This window comes from Phaenicophaeus curvirostris, chromosome 4, assembly GCF_032191515.1.
Source record: "Phaenicophaeus curvirostris isolate KB17595 chromosome 4, BPBGC_Pcur_1.0, whole genome shotgun sequence".
Taxonomy (NCBI): Eukaryota; Metazoa; Chordata; class Aves; order Cuculiformes; family Cuculidae; genus Phaenicophaeus; species Phaenicophaeus curvirostris.
In genome coordinates, this window is record NC_091395.1 from 16,952,741 (window position 1) to 16,977,237 (window position 24,497).

Sequence of the window (24,497 nt, forward strand, 5' to 3'; positions counted from 1 at the left end):
TCATGAGTTTGTCTGTCCTGCTCATCGCTGCCAGATCAAAACACCCCATGGTTATTAAATCAACTCACTTTCATAAATCTGGCCCCACAGCATGGACATGTTAACAGCCTCAATGACCAAAATGAACAAATACACACCTTACACTAAAACTGGTGGCACTTAATAATTTGGACATCTAGTTTAAGAAACCTTGGAGAGTAGTTAATCCTACATGGCATCTTGTAATGCTTGAATCTTTGTCTGCTTCTGTTGTATCCATTAGAGACCAGTTGATGTCCTCCCTGTCAGCTTGCAATCTTGAAGCTAGAAGCCCAGTACACAAAGTATACAACTAGACAGCAACTCCGAGAACGCCACGAAGAGTTTTGTGGAAGAGGCAAGGACAGAAGCTGGTTCTCAGGAGAGGAGGCTCTGCAGTACCTCGTGTCCCCTCTTCCAGCTTCTTCAGCCTGGCACAGCCACATGTTCTTTACTACACAGCCTTGACAAGTTTCACCCCAGAAGGACCAAGCAGGCACCCTTCTCACAGGGAACCTCTGAGCTGGATGGTCCAGCTCTGGCTTTTTAAGCTGAGTAAGAAGTTAAGTTATTTTGAACGGGAAAACTAAGCAAGTGGAAGCTCTGTAAGGCAGCCCCCCTGTGACAGGCACACAGTTTATCAGGAGTCAAAGCAGTTTGACCCCCGGCACTCATCTTCTGCTATTTGAACTAAAAAGGTGAATTAATGGAAGCTGTGTATCATAACACTCTGTATGGACCACAACCAAAATAAGACACTTGATAAAATAGATTTCAAAGATAGCAAGAACAAAAATGCTGCTCTTATAAAACACATTGCTGTTTTCTCCTAGTTGTACAAGTAATTTTCTCCTAGTGGTAAAATGAAGCAAGCAGAGGCATAGCATGAGCATCCTTCCTTAAAAAATCCTTTTGTTTTCTTCCATTGGCTGCCAGAAGGCTGCTCACCTCCATATGAGCACAAACGGAGCAGACCCATGTGAGCAGCTCTGATATAAACCCATCCGTTGAGGTCTTCACTTCTCTCTTAAATTTGTATCAGAATCCTACAAGATGAACCCATGGGATTCTAGAGAAGTTTCATTTTAGTTAGTGCAAGAGGTAACTTCAACCCTTTAATATAACATTTTAGTGTTTGCTACACTTAGTGGAAGCTGTTGGACTAATGATCATGAATGACGTTACATAAAACACTAACAACTTACAAAGCGCACAGACAGACGTTGCGCAAAAAACATAACACGCACACATAATCATTAGCACACATCAGGGTGCGCTAATGCACAGGTAATATGACTGGAGCTATCAAAACATTTGTGAAGAAAAAAAATGCAGACAGAAGCTGCATAAGACGCACTTACTTTCACAATAGCTATTACAGGTCCAAGCCATGCTTCTAGTTCCAAGAGGGTGTTATTTAAACAAGCAGCTAGGTAATTATCTGCTTTGTGATTACAGTCACATATGCTTCTCCAGGCACTGTATTGGCATTACATCAGCAGCTTAGCAGTGAAACAGGAACCAGTTTCTTTCTTTGCAGATTATAGTGTAACACCATTGCACACCTCCACCCCAGCTACCTCAGGAAAATGAACCTGAAGAGAAATCTCACTGCTGCGCTAAATCCCAGAAGTCCACTACTATCAGTGAATTCCACACCAGTTACTTCCCTCTACACTACGACTTTTATTTCTGTTGCGATTTTAAAATTCACAATCCATGTAGTCACTACTAACATTCCAAAGATGAATACCCATTATTGAAAAGGACTCTTTTTTTGGCCGTCAAAAGAAACAATAAAGAGCTGTTACAGGCTAGACATGAATCCATTTGTCCTTAGAAATGAACAGGAATAATACGTTCTCTTTGAAGGCAAAAGCATCAGCAGGAAGGGAAGTGAGGAACACAACTACTTCCTCCTGTTTCCCCAAAACCAACTACTTAGAGAAAATCATGCACAAGGAAGCTGTGTTGCTGAAAAGGAAGCCATCAGCACTCCCTGACAGACGCACTCATTTAGGGAATATAGCCTGGTCCCTGTAAGACAGGGCCTGGAGCAAAACCTGCATGCTGATTCAATAACAAAAGCATCTATTCCTGTACTAAGTTTTCCTCTTGTTAAACAGCAAGTCATCTGCTTGAAAGAGGAACTATTTAATTGAGAAATCCTCCCAACAGGAAAACGCCATCAACCCCCACTCTAATTTTTGTATTGCAAAGATTTATTAATTGCTAAATGCAAGGATTTGCAAGGAAGGAGGGAGGAAGGGTTGCTATCCTAAATCAGGATGTGCTTTTCCTGTTCTCTGAACTCAAATCAGATGAGTATTAAAAGATACAATCCCTTTGTTACTTGCAGCATTAGAAATGCTCTTCTTAAGCTCAGTCTGACCTTAACGCCTTGACTTCATAGCAAACAAAAATTCTTAACACTCCAACAAACATGAAGAACGTAACTGGTTAGTGAGAAAGACACAGGTATAAACCACGAACTATCAGTCTTATTTCTAGGTCCATTTCCCACAAATTATTCATGATAATGACACATAATAGCAAATGCTGATAGAGTAGACTTCCTGTGGTTTGTATCCTCTTGAAGGTCAATGTTTTATATTCAGTGAAAAAGGAGGACAACAATTAAACAACAGTGATACTTTTGACCTGTGCTGGCATGGAGGAAAGCTATCTCACTAAAAAATAATGCATGCACTTGTAATTTGGCATCAACTTAAGTAAAAATTCATTTCAGTTATATGAAGGTTTCACACTTCACACCGTTCAAATAAGAAAATGAAGACTTGCTTTTTACTTCTGCATACAGTCTATTTTTCCCTGACTTACTAGCGTACAGCTTATGTCTAGAAGATAACCCTATCACTGCATTTCCCCTATTCTTTAATTAATAACCACAAAACCTTATTCCCCAAAACTACTTCCAATATTTTAATAAAATATTTCCCAGCTACAAACGTTTCTTCCATCACCTTTGAAACATAAAGCCTATAAAGCAAAGCATTAAATCCTACTAGAGTGGAAAAAGATTGTGTAGTACTTCTCCAAACCACAGTTCAAGTTGCATCAATTATCTTTGTGTCTTTGTGTCTGTATCTGTACACCAAGAGTACAGACAAATTTAAGATCTCAAGTGCAGACCTACCACCCCTTATGCCCTTGCAACTGAAGAGCCCAATTCAACTTCACTTTTTAGTGCAACAGCACATAACAACAGTTACCCAGTAAGAAGGGCTATTGAGGTACATAAGGAGGTAAAGGATTTGATTAAAATCATTGTTCATAGATATCTAGGGGTAGTGCTCAAAGCTCATAGGTTTATCAGACACGAAGAAGCTACAAATCAGTTTTACAGAGAGCAACAAAGAGCTCATGAGGAAGCAAGCGCCTGTGCTGCCTTTTCCTAGTGTGAGCAGAACTGTCCAAACAGCATCAAGAATATGATTTTTGTCTGGATGCTGACAAAATTGCTTCCTAGATCTTTATTTAGCACACACTGTGCTGCTGACAGATCTTAATCACAATTCTCAGTACTGCTTTTCTTTATGCAAGCCTTTAACAAGACTTAAGGACTCCCATTTTGCAGTTCAGTCATAAACTGAAAAAGCTAAATTACAAATGCCCACAAAGCAAACTGCCAGAAAGCTGCAATACAGACTATTTAGATTGACCACAGTTTCATTTAAGGTTTCTGCCTTTCCATTTTCTGCTCTACATCTTTTTCAACTGAAACGAAAGATGAATTCTCATTTCATCCTGACCTACCACATACTACCCAGAGAACAGAAAGGTAATTCTGCTCTTGTAAGCACTTGAGTAGATACATCCACCACTTGTTTAAAGGTGGCCTTTGAAAAAGGTCAGGGAATTTTAACGAGTAATTGCCACATTTCAGAAGCCAAATGGCACATAATAAATTTTGCATCAACATCCAACATCTAACTAAGAGGTAAAGAAAACCTTGTCTTTGAGGTACCTGTAACAGTATAGATGGTCTTCCATATCTTCACAAAACCAGATGAAGAAATACAGCCCTTCCCCAAGGCTACCCAAAACCCACATTTACCTGCTGTGTTCTACACAGCTTATTCTGTGGATTTCGGTGTGAAGTCTTTAATCACTTCATCCACACATAAACACAGGTCTGATCTCCAAAAAGCAGTTCAGATTTGCTAGCCATGAAGCAAGTCTACAGTTCCATACCTCAAACTGTTCACCCCATGGCGTCTCCTTAGGTCAGAAAAAAACCCTTCGTATTTATTCCAGAAGAAGGTTTTAAATAATTTGTGCAAGGAAAACTATATTGCTGTTGCAGAGTTGAGGACCAAACTTCATGTATAAAAGAAGCCTTTCTGCTTTAGGAGATGAAGAATGGTCGCTCCAGGAAAAAAGATAATGTTTCATTAATCCTAATTATCTGTTTCAGTAAAGATCAAAACAGGTATTATTTTGAAAGGAAAGACCTGCATTAGCACATTCAGGTGGTTCATTCATAGACATTCAGGCTCCAAGAAACTATTTGCTCATGTTTGTGCACTCAAACTCCTAAGATATTTTTTCCACTCCTTTGTCCTGTTCCAATGTGGTCTCAAGCTGGCAGTCCAGCTCTGACTGCAATGAAGTCTCAACTAGTTCTGGGTATACAATTCCTCCGCTCCTTCAAGGAGCACAGAGGACACAATTTTCCAGAGAAACGTGGTAAGTGAGGAGATTGACGTGTGCAACACAAAAATCCTGACAGGAAGAAGGAAAGCACATGCTGGCTGAAGCACAGACATGAAAGATAAGAACCAAACTAACAGAAATTTCTCCCCTGACACACATTTTTGGAATACTCATTCACAGGAAAATTATGCCTGGTAAGTTAACAAATTTCAATCTGAGAGAATAAAAATTCTTATTTTCTGTGTTCTGAGTCTGCACACATTATAAACGCAGCAGATTTCTTTTGGGAACTAAAATATACCGGATTCGTGTTAATCTGGAGCTTTGTAACAGGACACCTTGCTGGTGTGAATGATCCCTGTTCACAACTGTGAGGTGACAAGAAAACAGGAAAGCAAACTCAGATTATCCTACAAACCTCAGTACAGCCAAGAAACATACTGGAGGAAAGCAAGTACTGGAACATCATTCTGGTTCTGAACATATGCTGGAAGTACTGAAACATCTCAGAAACATTAGCACCTCAGTAAAATCATCTGAAATGGAGGAATCCACCTATTATTCAGATCCAGAACACTATTCTGAAAGCTTATGCAACAACTAATCTACGCAGTGTCAGGAAAAGCTTGGTGGATACTATTAAAGATAGGTAATAAGTGGTTAAAAAATACAACCTAAACCAGAACAGGTTATTTGCTTCCTCAATATTTTTGAGAGCAAGTTATAATTAATAAGTTTTGCTATGTTCTGTGGTAAAATATCTTCAGCATCTTTGAATGCCATTTTTCTTGGGGTTTTTTTATGTTTGTTTTAAAAAGGCCTGAATAAACTGATTTGCATTAACTGGACAAACGGAATGCTGGTTACAGCCCACTGGGAACAGAGCAGAACTGAAATTTTGCTTTGCCAACCTGAACTGCATGGCAATGACTAAACCAGGGCATTCAGGAGAGGAAATGCTGCTAAGAAAGCCCTCAAAAAAATAAAAAAAAAAAGAGGGAGACACAAAAAAACAACAAACAAAATAATCTGTGATCTCAAGAGATAAGTGTGTGCCTGGTTGGCATGTAGATAAAAATGAAGGCATAAAAAAAAAAAACTGAAAAAAAAATCTGTTTCAGAGAGTGGCACTTGCATTAGCAGTGAACAAGCAAAGTAAAAATGCCTTCCTAGAAAAGTTCTTCTACTACAATCAAAAACGAAACAATGAGCTGTCATTAGGAACAGTCGAGAGTGCATTTGGTGCGTTTGCCTTTCCAAGTGGGGCACTCATGGAGAAGGAAACCTGCAACTTGGAACATGCTGCTACATCCAAGCAGGAAGGACACACACTGAACAAGCTAGTCCCCAACAGCACGCTTGATGACAACAGTGCAAGCACAGTTCTGATTTTTAGCTAAAAAAGCAATTGAATTTTTACAAAAGGAGCATGGTATCATGCAAAGTGGGTCCTGATTTTTTGCTGCGGTGGTGGTTTTTATTTCCCAACAGCAATCTAAAGCATAAACTTCCTTCAGCCATGTAAAAAAGCTGAGTATTTCTTATGCCTTTAGGAATCTTACACATGAAAGAGCAATAAGTAGAAGCCTGTTACCTGCAAATTTTGTCTCCATAGACATGCCCTTGTTTCTAACAACCTGAATAAGAAAAACAACAAAATGATCTTACTAGCACATGCTTGGCTGATGTAATAAAATTCCTCCCTCTACTACCATCTAGTCAAAAAAACCCAAACCAGTGCAACAGAAACAGCAGTGCATCAGCATTAAGATCAGCATTAAACCCTGTGCACAAATGCCTGTTTATTTCTGAAGCAAAAGGAAGCAAATAAGGGTGAATAATCATCTCTCTGAAGTTGCATGTTCATCTTAAGTAGAAAACAAAACAAAACAGTCCAAGACTTTGTAACTGGCAATTGAGACCAGAGATGAACAGAAAAGCAGTAGAAATATTTGCATGCACACCAATACTGTCTTTTAGACCATAACTAATCTCTTCCAGCTACTGCATTATTGCACTGTGTATTTGCACCAACAGGAAGCTGCTGAACTTGACCACCTTCTACAGCCGCCAGGCACAGAATCCTCTACAAACACCACGGAGAAGCTCCCCACTGTGGACAATGTCGTTTAATGCTCTGCTCCTGAACTGACTTTTCTTACATGGGATTCCCCTACACTGAAACTAGGATGGTTCAAAGACATTCACTGACCTCCCCCAGAACCAAGTGCTGCATAAGGGTTTAACATACAGGTTAAACCTGCATAAAGGTTTAACAAGGCCAAATGCCGGGTCCTGCACTTGGGGCACAACAACCCTGTGCAGTGCTACAGACTAGGAGAAGTCTGTCTAGAAAGCTGCCAGGAGGAGAGGGACCTGGGGGTGTTGGTTGACAGCGACTGAACATGAGCCAGCAGTGGCCCAGGTGGCCAAGAAGGCCAATGGCATCTTGGCTTGTATCAGAAACGGTGTGATCAGCAGGTCCAGGGAGGTTATTCTCCCTCTGTACTCGGCACTGGTGAGACTGCATCTTGAATCCTGTGTTCATTTCTGGGCCCCTCACCACAAGAAGGATGTTGAGGCTCTGGAACAAGTCCAGAGAAGAGCAACAAAGCTGGTGAGGGGGCTGGAGAGCAGGTCTTATGAGGAACGGCTGAGAGAGCTGGGGTTGTTTAGCCTGGAGAAGAGGAGGCTGAGGGGAGACCTCATTGCTCTCTACAACTACCTGAAAGGAGGTTGTAGAGAGGAGGGTGTTGGCCTCTTCTCCCAAGTGACAGGGGACAGGATGAGAGGGAATGGCCTCAAGCTCCGCCAGGGGAGGTTTAGGCTGGACATTAGGAAAAAATTTTTCACAGAAAGGGTCATTGGGCACTGGAACAGGCTGCCCAGGGAGGTGGTTGAGTCACCTTCCCTGGAGGTGTTTAAGGCACAGGTGGACGAGGTGCTAAGGGGCATGGTTTAGTGTTTGATAGGAATGGTTGGACTCGATGATCCGGTGGGTCTCTTCCAACCTGGTTGTTCTATGATTCTATGATTCTATAATATACAGTGCAGAAATCATAGAGTTATCTAAGCTGGAAAGACCTATAAGATTATCGAGTCCAACCACAAACCTAAAAATGCTAAGTCCACTATTAAACCATATCCCTAAGCACCACATCGACGTGTCTTTTAAATACCAGGGATGGGAACTCAACCACTTTTCTGGGCAGTCTGTGCAAGTGCTCTACAATACTTTTAGTGAAGAAATTCTTCCTAATATCCAGTCTAAACCTCCTCTGGCTCAACTTGAGACCTTTTTCTTTCATCCTATCCCTTGCTACTTGGGAGAAGGGACTGACCTCCACCTTGCTATAAGGTCTCCTCTGAGCCTTCTTTTCTCCAGACTAAACAATGCCAGTTCTCTCAGCCACTCCTCATAAGACTTGTTCTCTAGACCCTTCATCGGTTGCGTTGCTCCAGCAGATGCGTTGCCACTGGGAAAACCAGTAAAGATTCTTACGTTTCACATAATCAAAGTATTTTAAAAAGGGAGACAACAGCACTGTCTTTCCTCATTTCCCCTCTCTTCTGCTGCTGCTTCTCCTCTCCCGCCTCTTTTCCATTGGGCAACTCTGAGGACGATAGTCCTGAGTTGCAGATAAAAGCAACCTGACCCATCTCCATCTCAAAGCCTTCAAACACCACACTGAGCCCTGAGGACTTCGGGCAGAGGTAGATATCACCTTGGTCTCCCAGTCCTGGCTTTGGAAACAGCCTCCCCACGCTGCTCATGGGGACAATAGCTGATGGCAAGTCTTTCATTACAGGAAAGTGATCTATCTGCCCACTAACACGCAGGAGACGTTGCTGCTCTCAGATGATCAGGCAGAATCCGTCAAGAGGGCTACGAGGCTTGCAAAGGAAGACCAGAACAGAACATAAGCAGGATACAGCTCTTCTGATTTGGAAGTGCCTCATTAGAGCCACAGGATTTCCATTCCCCAGCAGTGAATGTCAGATAAAAGATAATACAGAAAAAAGAAAGAAAAAACCACACACCACTTGCCAAACAACCCCCAAACCAAAAATCCACAAAGCAGACTAAAGCTGCAGACTTTTAAAGCCATATTAATTGCTCAAGTGAACACATTCTTCCAGTTCTCTCCAATTTTTCAATGAAGTATGTAGCACTGCCAAAATATTTTTCCTGGTGTTCACTAGCACACTATAACACATGACCAAAGTGGATGTCTACATTCTTGGACATTAAAGCTGGTGTCTCTCATACAGGGACAAAGCTGCAACTTTTTTAAAAATTCATGCTTAGTTTATTTTTTATTGCCAGAAATGGGGTTAGTGTATGTATTATTTACCATAACTACTTTCAAACCTATTTTTGTTTTCCTCTCCATTACCCACGTTCTACTCTCACTTGACAATAATGCCAAAATGGAAATTATATTTCACAGTGAATAAAGGCTTTCTCGACAGAAGTTTATACGTTCCTCTGCAAGATTAAATAGGACAGCTAGAAATGCCTAAAAAGCGAGCCTCTCTTATACAAAGGGAAAAAATGAAGACTATAGCACTCAAGAGACCGGCAAATTACTCTTTTAATATGATGGGTTCTTCTCCAACTTTGTTATATTAGACAACATTCTTGGAAATGTAAGTTGACAATGGCTTGCTTCACAGCAGAACTACCACACTTGAGAACAGGCTTGCATTTTGAACACTGTGCACATGGCACACTTAAAGCCAATTATTTTCCTTCTTAGGTAGAATGACAAGTGTAAGCTACTTATCTTTCATGTACTTCTGTACAGTCAATATCCTAAACACAAAGAATTATGCAGTTACATTACTGAAATTATTCAAAATATTGCTATATTTTGACTAACTCTCAGCTTGTCATTCAGTTCGGTTTCTCTTTTATAACAGCAAGTACAACTCCAGTAGAGTCAGACAACAAGAAGTACAACTTCACAGAAGCAAGTCGTGTAATTCACTGTTAGTGTGAGGGAGGAAGAAAACTGCCATGCAAAGAAATACAAGCAGTTTGTATTCATCTCGGTTTCATCGTACCTCGAATTCTCAAAGTTCAGTGCAAGCATCTTGGTTTTCAAATCCTCTCCTTGTAAGACAACACCGATAGGAGACAGTGCATTCCTCTGCCTGCAGGCCAGTGCCAGCCCCTCGCTGGTACCCGTCCCTCTGACAGTCAGGTGGCCCTCGCCAGCTTCGCAGCGCCAGCCGTACCAGCACCCAGGCAGGTCCCATGGCAGAGCACAGCTGGGCCCTCCCGGCCAGCCTGAGGATGCGGGAAGGGGAGGGACTGTGAAGCTGAAGGGAAGGGATTCACAAAGCTGAAGGGAAGGGATTCCTCTGGCCTTCCAGTGCCCAAGCTACAGTAACTGATACAGCTGCTTTACAGAAGTAAATCAAAATCGCACAAGCAGCAGATGGAAAACTGGATGCTTGAGTACAAAGGCATCTGGTCAGCAGCACAGTCACTGCAAATAAGTATGATGTATCACCACTTACACATGAATTTGTAAGGCGACATTTTCCCTGCTCTTCTTATCTCAGAGGAAAGTAAATTTGCTTATATTTCAGTTACAACAAAACTAATTATTCTGGAAAAATTAAAGGAGTACAAGAGATATTTTTTACCAGAATCTAGTTCAGCTGCAATGTGAGTTTTCTTAACTTTACATTTTCATGCCTGTTTTTCTTCTTTTTTTAAAGAGCGTTTGCTATTCTAGCTGGCAATGCTATTTTCATGCACAGCACCATGCTCAAAACAGTTGCCTCATATCAACAAGGCTAAGTGTTTCCTTGTGTTTTAATAACAAGAACAAGCCAAAATTGGTAGGGTTTCCCAAGGAAATCCATTATCAAATACCTATAGTTACTCACGTGTTATGTCTCACCACACTATCTCCCTTCTCCAGTAATAACCAAATATAAAGAAGACAAATCAGGATTGAAGCTGCAGCTCTCCGAAAAAAATTCTCCCAGTGCCACAGAAGGATGCTCAAATGATCATCCTAGACAGCAGCGGTCACTGCTTTTTAAAGAAATTTATCCCAGAAAAGAGTCTGAATATCCACACAATATAAGTACAACTACTGAAGCTGAGTTTATTCCCATTCTACCCTAGATTCATCTACACATATGCACAACGCACACACTAAGGAAATATCCTTCCTTGCTGGAGGAATAAAAAACATCAACAACGAGCAAAAAACCAAAGACAGTAATTGTATATCAAATATGCCTCAATGTCCTTTACAGCTACAGAAATTACTTGCTGGTTGTTATTTATTACCAGTCCTGGCTTCTGCAGTGCATCTGTGAGAGCGTGTGGACTCACTTGGACATCCTGTAGAGCACTTGGCTGTTGCAGGATGCACAGAAGCTGCAGACAGAACTTGCTTTCCACCAGTGGTAAGACAGGACTTCTTCAATGCTATCCCTTTTCCCTAGTTTTGTGTCCCTCTTAAGCTTTAACAGTAAGCAGTGCTCAGAATGAGCATAAAGCACTTGTTTATTTTTAAGATAAGCACAATGCAATAAACAGAGTGAAACCCAGCAACGCATTGCCAAACAAATATCAGGTAAATAAATGCTCAGTGCTAGGATTTAATTGCAGGGGCACCACAACAAAGGCTTCTCTTGTACATCCATATACAAGGTCTGACACAAAAAAAAGACTAACCCTATAGCTTGGAAACCAAGAGTGGGAAGGGGACAAATAGATGCTTATAGAACATGTTCTAACCTGTCATGGTCAAAACAAGGCTCAATTCAATTGCTTCACTTGGTACGAGTGGACAAGTGTTCAAATACAGATATTTTCTTACCCTCAGCTGAAAAACGTCAGTGTGCACCAGCCTACAGTGCTTGGTCTGTGAAGAAGTTTTTAACTAATAGCACCATCATTGTGCTTGAGCACCCACCTTATTCACCAGACCTGTCTCCCTCCAATTTCTGCCTCTTCCCAAAGATCAAGTTGGTGCTCAAAGGAACCCATTTTTTTGTCAGCAGATGTGAAAGCAAAAATGGAGATCCTCAACAGGCTTTCAGAAAATGAACTGTGGAATTGCTTTGAACATTGGCAGCGTCATATGCAGCTGTGTGTCAACTCAGATGGGAACTATTTTGAAGGTGATCAGAGTTGATTTTCTTAATTTGTTAGGTAAAAAGAGCTACAGCCACAGCCTCATTTTTCTGTGTTGGATATAACATTCCTTTTCATTTTTACCATGTAATCCATCCTTTAATTTGATTTTACTACTCTGTCAGAATTTGCAAATGTTCCCTCAAGTACACACTCCAGGTTACTCAAACTGGGAACAAGGAGCAAGAGAAAGAAAAAGGTGTTTGAGCTTTTTATATCAACTTGTTTGATAATAGCTAAATTTGAGCAAAGAAAGGATGCTTTAAAACCTGAGTAATCCACACAGACCTCAGAGGGGTAGCAATATTCAGGCCCTTGGAGTAAACGGATTTATATAAACACTGTTACATATTACATAAAATGCACATGCACAGACACACACATTCCCACGACTCAGCTGGGTAACGACAGCCTGTGGCACAAGAGTGTATCCTGCATGCTGAAAAGTAACTGCAGAGTCACAGTGATGACTTCACACTTGTTACCAAGTTCAAGAGATGGCATCATTCAAAAGAGTGGCCGGGTTCAGCTCTGACAAATGGCACAGAAGCAAGAAAGTCAACGCAGTCACAAAGACGTACCTCAGCACAGGTACAGAGCCTTTCTCTGTAGCTGTTCATTCCCTCTTTGAGGAATTATTTGTGCAAGGCTTCCATATTAGGGGGCTCAATAGAAGATGTATTAAGATATTGATCTCTACCACAGGAAGAAGTTTCATCCTCCTGAACCATGGAGAAAAGCTGAGAGCAGCAGCCTCTTGCTACCACTACTTTCATGAAGATATTACAGGGGTGAATTTTTTTGTCTCCATTGTTTTTCTGTTTTGTTTTTTAAAAAAAATGTGACCTTGCAGCAATGCTGAAGAGCAAACTGTATTTCTAAAACTCTCACTGCAAAGACAGCAGTCAACTTCCTCATTGTTATTTCCTCCCTTATAAAAATTGCTGCACATCAGAGTTTCATCTTTTAGCACTTGGAACAGTTATTCCTGCATCTATAGGAACATGCCTTTGAGATTTCTCCCGGGCAGCTTTTTGAAGTTAAAATCAAACAAGAGAAAGCTTTAAAACTGGGTTTACCGTGTCTCCAGTTTATTTCAATTCATGGGACCTAGAGTCTTTCCAAGGGACCACCTAAGGCTTGCCTTTCACAGGCTATCACTTACCTTTAGTAGCTCTTACAACACCCTCTGTTTAGGACATAAGAGGGGCATGAAACATTCACAGCATTCTTGCTCTTTCACTTACACCACTGGTGCACCAGGTCTCTGGTCCTAAGGTGTACCTACTACCAACTTAATTTGTAGTTTTCATAGAAAAGCACATGCTAGAATACCAAAGAGCAAAAGCCATACTTCAAGAAGTTAGGAAAACAGCAGCAGGGATTACAGAACCAGAGAGCAGCATCTCCACAGATTGAAACTCAGAGATAACTTTTTCCCTCACTATGTTTCACTTCCATGAGAGCCCATGGCTTCAGCAATAGGCAGGAATACATCAAATGCATTTGAGGTACTAATCTATTGCTAAAAAAAAATTATTTGCCCCATGTGAAATATTGGTGCATACCTCTGAGGGACCCAGGAAACTAAAACACCATAACAGCATGCCAACATCCCTTTCTATCACAAGGAGCTTAAAAAAAGCTCAGACTTCTTCAACACCATCCCAGATGACAAATATTTCAACGTTTCATACCTTCTATAAAAACTCTTCAAGGAAACCAGTCACTCCTCCCTACTCGTACATTTTCTCTCTGCAGCAGACAAAAGTAATTACTACCATACAACCAACATTAGGGCAAAGTCCTGCAAGGAAAAAGGCTTGAGGTTCTGAGGGAAGCACCGGTAACTCCTCCAGTGCTCTAGCAAAAAGTACACAGAAGCTATTTTTCTCTCATGTCCCTCTTCACACGCCAAATGATCCATTTAATAAACACCTCAAGCACTGCTTCTCCCTGCCTCACACCCATCCATCCTTCCTGAGCCACAAACAGCCACTCAGATAGCAGCATATGTTTTGGACTCTGCTTACAGACACACAAAAAGGGGCTGCAGGAGTAGCCTGCTTTCAAAGCCCAGACAAGCTTCTTCAGCTGCATTATGGGGACCAAAGCACGGGAGGCAGTCTTGGTGTTAGCTGCCTAACTGGATCTGTTCCTATGCCATCGGAGAAAAGGCAGGGAAGGTGGCACTGCTAGAAACCTGCAAGAGCAGCTGCCTACTCCACTGTGACTAAGCTGCTTCCCTCCAGCTAAGAGAAAAATGCTGGGACTTTCCAAGAGCATTGCTAACCTTACCTTCCACAGGTGTAACTCAGTGGTGTCCCAGGAACTCAAATTCAGCTACACCATTTTTTAGGGTAACAACCATTTCCATACCAGTACTAGGTTTCAGTGCTGTAATTTTACTAAAGAATAGAAAAGTATCACAAACAAAAGTGATTGTTGGAAGAGGCCATCCAACTTAGTAAGCTCAATATACTCAGGCTGCATACACTGAGTTACTGCAGTGTAACAAAAACATTTGGTGAGTCACATCAAATGAACACACACAAACACTTAGCTTACCCCAATTAAAGTTAAACACCTTAATATAAACCCTTTGTGGTGTCCATACTGTCTACTCCCAAACTCACATCATCTGCATATTTTGTAAGTAGACTCCACCATCTAAATGACGGATGCCATTATTGACAAATCCAGACAGAGTAGCTAGTAAGGAAGCCTACTTGAAATGCCTTTCCAGGTGATCCCAAGTCCCTGTTAACTACTCCACTGAAACATTTTTAATAAATTTTGCTCCTGCAGTACAGTGGCTTAAGGAAGATTCTGTTTTCTTAAAAAAATCACTACATGTATTACATTCAAAAAAACATCCTTCAAACGCTTATACACTTCAAGTTCTATCATTTCTATCCCTTCTCTCCCTTATGGAGCAATCCAATTCATCCACCAAGGAAGCAAAGTAAACAGCTTCATATGATTTTCTCCCTGATAAATTCATGTCGGTTCGCTGTTTTCCCTTATCTTATTATCTTCCATGTGTTTATCAACCACATCACAACTTTTACCATGTAGCTGCAGCTGGAAATAAACTCAACGTGGCCCCACAGACTGTCCAACCGTATCAAGTATGGCAGACTCAGGTCTGAAAAGAATACAACCACAGCAGTGCTAAACTCAAGCTAATAAGCTCTGCCAGTTCTTGCACATCCTTGGAACTGGAAGAACAAGATGCATATAGTGCCAAGGAAGTACTTCCTACAGAAGTATCTGAACAGCAGATCATGATAATAATAAGACAGTCTTCACATTCACAAAACAGCCTGCATTCAGTCTGCTTGAAACAAACTGCCTTTCCTAAGTCAAGATGGAGACTAACGAGAGCAGACGAACCCTTCATCTTTTTTTATTCTGCATAAAGTAGAACATATTTTTATAAAGAAAATCTAAACAAAAATAAGTTGAAAGGAGCAAGGTATTTTCTACGAAAGTGAACAAAAACATATTACTATCAGATCCCCTTGTGAAGAGATTTTTTTTTTTTTTGTTAATGAATAAAACATGGGAGACTGAAGAAGTAGCACAGAACTAGAATGAAAACACTGACGTTGGAATGCAGGATTTTATATGGAAGGATGTGTTCTGGGGTTTTTGTCTGTGTGCTTTTGTTAAAGTAAAAGTGATCCATCTCCTTGAACATTTCACAACTCTGAGTTTTACATGGATAAGACAAAGGTGATGAGAACATATGAATAACTAAAGCTCTCTGCAAGAAACAGCACCGCTTACAAGAACAGCTGTTAAGCTTTACACACTTCAAAGAGCAATGTCAACTAGCATTTCCTTGTGCGTGGGTCTTTTACCACTGGGTCACCTCTTCACTTTGTCTCTCTGATGCGCTACAGCATTTTTTCCACTGTTTTTTTTAATTCTTGCTCTATGTGGGTCTGTATGTTAAAAGGTGACCTAGCAAAGCTCGGACATTACTCATCAGTAGCCACACCAGACAAATCTATGCTTTACAATAAGCTACTGAAGATTATAAAACCTTTGCAGCAGGCAAACAGGTTTAACAGATTTTAACTCAACTGCTGCTACAGAAATTCACTTCTTTTGTTTCAGAGAGCTTCAATATGCCTAGTTCTTCCCCCTCCCTCCATCAAATTTTACTCACTACATTCATTTTGCATCAGCAAAACAAAGCACTACTGAATTTGATAGTTGTATGAGCTTTTTTGACTTCACTGGTAAAGAAATCCATCAGGTGGTAAATCAATTTAATCTTCTTTAGCGTTACAAACAATGAGAAAGTAAACTAGACAGTATTTTACTTGCAAGAGGAGGCATCTTGTATGCCATAATATTTGCAGGACTATGTAGCTATTGGAAAAAACACTCACAGCAAGCAACCTACCCAGCTTGTACATAATCCAAAGGAACTATGATATAAAACGAAAATTCAAGTCACTCAAGGCAAAAGTAGAGATAACATTTTCTTTGTGTGGATACCGAACGGACCTTTCCCAACCTGTCATTCTCCTGAAGAGGAGAAGTATTCTTCTCTCCAAGTTAAAATGAGAGACTTAGTACATTATTATTTTTTGAGTTTTTCATGACCATTGTTGCCTTTTTCTTTTAAGCCTATCAATTAAAACCTCCGAGTTCAATGCAGCTTGACTCTGAAACATATCGCATCACACAACTTTATGTGACCATCCAGCTATACATTTCTACAGCATCTACAGATAAAACTCTAAATTCTGTTAGCGTAGAGCAATTTTAAACTGCCTGTGTTCTGACAGTGCCTGATTTACCTCTGTGACAGGCAAATGAACTGATTCACATAGAATTTTTTGAAGAGCGTGCCAACTACAAATTAAAAGGAAACGTCTACAAAAGCTCTTAAGCATTCATGTCACTAACCTCTACAGCATTCCTGGGATCAGGGCAAACATCTTCAAGAGAACAGGGCTCATTCCTTTCCAAGGTTTCTCTTCAACACCAAAGCTGTTCTTTCACTAGGTAAAGGAAAAAGGAAAAATGTTAGAATAAAAATGTTACAATATAATCACAGAGTTTTGCTGTTCTGAATTGGAAGAGCAGTCACCCCTGTGACAACTGGACTTCGACAAACCTAAGGAATATTTTAAATAGCTCCTGGAAAAGGAGCTGTAACAAAGTAGAAATCGACACAGAACATTAAGCCTAACAAGCATTATCTTCCCAATTAAGTGATACTCACTGAGAGCACATGAACTGCTAGGAGAGTTACTGTAAAGTGCAAGCTGAGTAATTAATGCACTGACAGTTTGTGATCAGCAAGAGCATCCCTCCAAGGAACTAAGTGATTTCTCATCATTACAGTACGGGAATAAGAACTAAGCTGCGCTGACCCAAACCCAAGTGAGCAATTGTGAGCTACTGAATGCACACAGCTTTCCTTGGCCTTTCTCCTGGTTTTTGCACCTATTTTTTTTTGGAATTACAAAATGTTTATCTCAGAATTTACAAGTGGACACACACAAGTCAACAAGGTGCACCGAGCCTGACCTCACTTCAGCATGACTCCATGAATCCACCACAACAAGATTACCCCACTCACCCAAGGCAGGTGGGAAAGGCAGCAAAATCAGCACTATTCACTGCTGGACCTGGCAAAAAACTGGAGAAATGCTGCACCTTGCTAAGTTAGCCATGAGAGGTCAGACCATTGTATTATCTCCGATTTCCAGTCTGCCCCATTCAACACTAGCACTTTGGGCGTTCCTACACAGTACAGGCATAAATAAAGCAACTGGGAAAGCCTTATGCTATTCACATAGTTTCTTGGTTTATTATTTAGTGCATTAAAAGAAGCAAGGAAGATTTCAGGGAGGGAAATTGACACAGGTCAAAAAAAGCAGCACGGTATCATGTATCTTAGAAAGGTTTTGTGAGGGAATGGTACTCATGGGACAAACTTGAAATTTTGCTACAGCCTTGTTGTATGCACTAAGATCTTAAGTAACTTGCTGGCAAGCACAAGAGTTCAGAATTAACAGGTAAAGTAAAGTTCTCTCCTAACTCCATCGTTCATGACTATAAAACCCTCTGCTACTCCAAGGACAAGGAAGGGAAGTCAATTAACAAAGTACTCCATTTGGGACTCCTGGGAGTTTTTAAACTGTGTTTATTTTGTTGAAAGACTCAGGGCCCTTGCTTGTTGAATGAGGCCTGCTTTTAGAAAGAATACTCCTAGTTTAATCCAGGAAACTGATAAAGGCACCTGAGCAAACTATAAAAATATATCAACGCTCCCCTGCCCTGCACAGGATGAGAGGCTAATGAGCTCCATTTCCAGAGGGATCCACTTGCTCAGGCACTTCATGCACTCACGCCACTAGCATCCTCAATAGCATCTTCACTACTTTGGCTCATCTACCCCTCCTTCCCACAGGCCACACAGCATCCAATTAATTATTTTCGCAGGAGATTAGCTCCAGCAACCCACCTGCAGTGGCCACCATAGGTAAAATAAACTATAAAAACTCAGACCAGCAGATATCGTAGAATCCATCCTCACGTGTGTCGCTGCATTCATGCCTATGACTTATGCAATTCCTTAGCTGCTTCTCTGCCAGCGTGGACTTCCAGGTTCATACCAGGCCTGGGCAACATAACCGCAGGCCCACAGTTACCTCCTGCTTAATTGAGTCTCCTCTGTAAAGGAGAAATGCCTCTGGGAAATACACTGGCATGTTAAACACTGAAAACAAACCCCTTCCTCCTCGTGTTTCAGGAAAGGATCTATGTTTGTCCAAACAGTCAAGGCTCAAATCTACTTTTCCTAGAGATTTCTTAGGGCATTCACCTCCTCTCCATCTGAACTAGGTTCTAAACCCTCTGCAGGGCCAACGGACTTGCTGGTGGGATGCAGGCACAGAAGGAACTCCATGGTGGCACTGTCTACAGGCTTCCTTACCCATCTCTGTCCACGAATGGGTGCAGAAAGGAATATTGGTTCACCCTGAATCAGACTGCACCTTTCCAGACATGCAGTGAGAAGACACACAGCACCCTGCTCTTTGACGAATGGATTTCTCATTTGCAGATCCCACACTATCCAGAGGCTGCCGAAACCCACGATGGAAGAGAAGCATAGAGGAGACCCAAAATACCCATTTCATATTAGGTGTCTTCTCACGGCCATTTCAAAAGCATATGAAGAGGCAACTACCTCATGAAAAAGTAAATGACAAGTAATAAGTGTATCAAAAAGCTGACAGGTTTCCTCTTGAACTGAAACACAAATACTTTCAGGATTTCTCATCCACCAGAACACATCTGCACTGATAACATACAGGCAGCATGCGATTCAGCAGACACCTGCACAACGGAGAAGCCACACTCCCAGTTCTCAGTCACTTCATTTTCATGACCCACCACTGAGCTCTGGCAGTAGCGACATGCATTATTTTCCAGAAATCAAGTGTCATTCAGAAAACAAGTTTCAGTCACAAAAACACCCCCGCCCATGGCTTACATACAGCTCCCTGCTGCACCCAAGGTCTTCCTTCGGTTCCAAGGGTTACAACATGTCCTTTGCAATTATTTTTTCAACACATAATATTAGGGTGACCAGCGTGAGCCATGACCAATAAAAACATAAGCGGCACTGCACAGCAGTGACCATCAAACTTAGAAGATGGTCTTTCAGACGAGTTTCACTCTGTAGGCATTTCTTGAAAAAGTTAATTTCTGTAGTTTGTATAATTACATCAGATTATAAAAAATATTTTTCCATCAGATGAATAAAAGCTTTTGGTTTTTTTGAACTCTATAATACATTGGGTCAGCATATATTTTATAATAAATGCACTTTTTCATTAGAAACATCTTTCTGTTAAGAAAAGCAATACGGTCAACTGAATTTTGACTACTGCTTATCCAAACATTCCTCTTCAGAATTGATGCTGATTACTTTAAATCCACTTCTAATAATACGCACGTATGCATAATTTGAATAATTTCTCTTCGCTGCCATTACTTTTTTGTCCTCATCCTTTAAATAATTTGCTCGCTGTAACATAAAACATTTGCACTCCTGCATCCCACTAGGTATTCCACCAGGAGTTTTAGTTAGGTCTCTATTTTCATTTCAACTGAATATTTCAGTACTTCTAGGCACTGTTTCTATAGTTAAAAAAAATCAAATAGAATTTGATTGGTGCCCTCACCAGACATCCCACAGAAAGCGCTGAACAAATCTCTGCAATCACAAACCACTCTGTTCCCGCAAACAAGCAAATTGGTAAAGCAAGATCATAAAATCTGCTTTCTAGTACATGTCATTTCTGAAACAAACATACAAATGCTCTGCAGGCTTCCAGCTTAGCTGCGTTCCCCTCATTTAAGATATTCTGCAAGTATTGCTCTGTGGATAAACTACATTTATGAAGTTTACACATACCATACTGGTGCCACCAGAATATAAACAAACACAAAAGCCCTAAAATAGCATCAAGTTTCTTCTATGCTATGCATCACGGGTATTCAACAGAAACCTATTCAGACTTAACCAGGTATTTTCCTATCTATTTCCACATTTTGTGAAGCTACAAAACTCACATGTTACATCAGAGAGGATTCGAGGAAGACGTTACTGTTGTGGTTTGAGCTAAATTGGAGCCAGTTTCCTAACTTTAGCTATGTCTCATCTAAGTAACTTCATTTTCTGAAAGTTAACTGCGTGTTTTTCAGACAGTATTTTCTCACTAGAAGCGGTAACACTGGGCACTGAGTTTCAGAAAGGCCATTGCTAATACTTATTCCTACAGTAGCCAAGGGCATCCTCAAGCTGGTGGAGTGCTGTAAGTCAGAGGTGAAAAAGGTTGCACCCAAGAGCAAGCATAATGCAGCTTGGAAAGCAAGCAACACTAGAAAGATGGTACCAGCTGGGGGAAAGGAGGAAACACCACCACACCTTAAACAACTTTCTGGAGATGGAAGCAGAAGATCTTAGATACAGTCATCTGCATTATAAATGGCCCTGCTTTATGACTAATTAAAAGAGCCTGATTCAGGGCACAAAGTCCTGCACAGATGTCCCATCTCCAAGCTCCAAAACCACACATAAGAACAGATAAGCACTGTAGACAAATAAAGCCTCTACTTCTCGCAATGTCAGAAATGTTGTTTGAGCAGACAATCCCAGTAATAACCAAGCTAAAACAACGCGAGTGCTTTATCTCATATTCCCAACAATTAACCATCTTTGGGGGGAAGGAAAAAGGGGAGGAGAAAGATATCTCACTGACACAAGCCCTGTGCCAGCCCTCAAAACAGACACCTTCACACTAAGCAGAAAAGGGGAGGACCTTCATGAAAGAGGCAGTAATGACAGATCATCACACCTACCTTACTAGATAAAACTCTTAAAATGATGCTCCTTTCCACTGAAGTCATCCAAGAACTAAAAGCAATCCAAAATACAGAACTCGACAGATGATATCTCAGGCACCACACTGACACCTTTCAGACAATAACCCCTTTTAAACTGAAAAGTTCTAGACTTAAATAGGTTGCATTTCAGCCAGATTCTTCTCAATACAGCAAACTGCTGAGGAGATACATATACAAAATGCCAGCCAGGTAAAATAAAAGGAGACATCACCCTAGAGAAACTACTCGAGCTGCAACTGCATTCACGTCTCCTCCAGAAGCATTCAGTACACAGAGGGGCAGAACACCAAAATATAACTTGCAACTATTTGGCACAAGGTAAACACAAAGGTTTAACACCAACAGCTCAAGTTCTTTTAAAGCAAGACAATGAAAGTCAAGGAAACAAATCCAGTTTCATCTACTGCAGGGAAGCTCTGAAGGACAGCCCAAGCCTTACTTTAGTGTTCCCACAGTCACTTGAAAGCGCCACGAAGACTTCAACGCAACCTCCGATCTCTATGTCACTGGAAAGAAGTAGCGCTCTATAAACTGCACATTTACATTAAGTCAAGGCCAAAATTAGACTGAAAAAGGAACAAGAAAATTGTCGTTACGCTTGATGCTACTTCTCTCTTTAATTACTTCCTAATTTAATTTGCATTCTTTGATAATATCTACTACTATAAGCTGATGCTCCAAATGGAAATAAATGCTAATTCCCCCACCAAATGAACCATCAAACCCATGTACATTTAAATAGATTAGTAAAATTTATTTCAAGTTGTCTTCAGAAGGTTCTCATCTACTGTACTCAATCCTCAATTTACAGAAGTCTTTGCCAAGGATGCATTAATCCACAATCACCCATAAATGGTGTTCTGCCCTTAACAGCAAAGGGATGCACTTCTTACAGAAATACATTGCAATTTGTCAGTGTTAAACTCAAGATACTCCCTACACAGATACACTCAACTGACTTACAGGTCACCTGTGACATAGAATTTCATTAGTTAAATTGCTTGATAAGAAGCATTATCTTTTTACATAGAGGTTTTCACATTAAGTAATTGCGTCTTACTGTCACAGCACTAGTACTCCTATCATAGGAATAAATTTAAGTACAGAATGATATATGCTGGAAGGCATCTATGAAGGTCGCGTGGTCTAAACTTTGCTCAGCACAGGGTCAGCTTAGATCAGGTTACTCAGAGTTCTAGGCGAGTTCTGAGCATCTCTTAGGTTGGAAATCCCATAGGCAATTCCAGAGTTTGACTACCTTCACGGTGTAAATTTTTATCCTAGCTGTGATTTACCTTGTTGCTGCTTATGTCCAGTTCCTCTCAGCTTATGCCTGTGCACCTCCAAGAGGATAAGGACAGTCAAGCTTTCTACAGTGGTCATCTCTTCTAAAATAAAGATTAGTGATGGTGTACATGCTTTGTAAGTTGATCAAATATCAAAAGACAGGGCCCTTAATCAGATCAAGTACACATTCAAATAGTGAGCGTGTATTGGTTATACAAGCTACTATTTTATTTATGGAAGAATAAAACAAACCTCTGAACAAATTACATTTTGCTACATCAAATTGGAAGCAAAACCTAGAAAAACAGAAAAGGGTTCTTTTGTTTATTTCAGGAAGCTAATGCCCTGCTAATCCTTTAGCTCTCCACAGGAATGAATAAAACCCTCTGGATACAGAGACAAACCCTGATTATCTAAATCACTGGTATCTACAATTCTGAAATCCAAAGGTCAGATACCTCCCCAGAGGACAGATGCTCTGGCACTCCTAAGAACAGAGCAGCTACTTTGATGATATCTGGAGGCTTGCAACATAATTTTAAGTACTATATTCAACTGCCTTGGGGCGGGGGGTGGGGGGCTTGTTTCTTTTATTAAAGGAAGTGTGCGAGTTGTTCCAAATAATACACTTAAAAGTGAATAAAGATTTTTTCCCTCTTAATTAATGTCTACATGCTGGCTTGGTCAATATAGCTACAATTACTGATGTTATATTGCAAAATGTAGTTAATGTATCACTACGCTGTCCCAATCATTAATTCCAAACGGATATTAATTCTTATTTATTTAATTAAACACAAAGTTACAATTTCCTAACAAGGACTGAAGGCTGCCCTATATTAAAAGGTGCCACAGGCTATTGCAAACCAAAGATGAAGCCAGGCTTTTCACAGCACTGCATGGCAGGAGAACAAGAGACAACAGGCATCAATGGATAAAACACTAAATGTAAAGAAAAGCATTTTCCCCATCCCAAGGACAGAGGGGCACCAGAACAGAACCTAGAGAAGCTGTACCATCTCAGACACTGGAAGTTTTCAAGACACAACAGGATCAAGCCCACTGAAACCTGGTCCTGTTGAGGTTTCTTCCAACCTGAGAGATCTTGAGATCTTCTTTTCCCCACAGTCACATATACAGCAAGTCTTAATCCCAGCACCCCATTCTAACATTTAATGGGCAAAGTCAGTTGACTTAACTGCTCCACTTCATCAAAGCTTTCAGCTGTAGGGATTCTTTCAACTCTGATCAACAGCCTTCAGCTTCCTGTCTATTCTACTACTCTACAACAGGGAAGGTAACCTTTCCATCACTTGGACATAGCTTTCTCTCCAGGCAGTTGCTTGGGGGCCAGAATAACAGCCCAAGAAGACTCCAGTAAATGCAAAACAGGAGAAAGTACTATAGCATGTCTGCTTTCTGTTCATGTCGGACAGAGAACAGGCCCTCCCAAGCATACAGACCTCCTGACTTGCAGCATCTTTTATATTTGACTCACATCCAGTTTAATACAAGGATGTTTTTCAAGAACCATTCCAACCATCACATCCTCTAGCACAAGTCCTGTGACAAGAATTTCTCCAGCATCGCTGGTGTGGGAGCAAAATTTTGACCTGTTCCAACAACCCTTCCATAACAAGCAGCACAGTGAACCATGGCGTAGCAACATTTCAGTGGTCCTACCTCAAGTTTAGATGAGTCTATGGTGCAGTCCAAAAGCAGCTGCCCTAGTAAACTGCCCTTTGACAACAGCAGAACTATTTGTGTGATGCTGTACCTCAGGTAATACTTTCCTAAGTGCAAGAACTGACCTCGCATTAAGTTAAATCTTACCTCTGTGAATCTACTTTTTGTCCATCTGCAACATGGAGAAATCGCCTCACAGGTAATGGCCAGCAGCATGCAT

The 24,497-nt window shown here is 40.8% G+C and overlaps 1 protein-coding gene across 4 annotated transcripts in view; it reads right to left on the reverse strand.

Moving 5' to 3' along the window:
• Positions 1-24,497, reverse strand: part of WDFY3 (WD repeat and FYVE domain containing 3) — a 166,319-nt gene that overhangs the window by 120,547 nt on the left and 21,275 nt on the right. For all 4 annotated transcript variants that reach the window (XM_069855348.1, XM_069855349.1, XM_069855347.1 and 1 more), the window contains exon 2: positions 16,787-16,881. The gene's annotated coding sequence lies outside the window, so the exon portion shown is untranslated. The remainder of the gene's footprint in view (positions 1-16,786; positions 16,882-24,497) is intronic.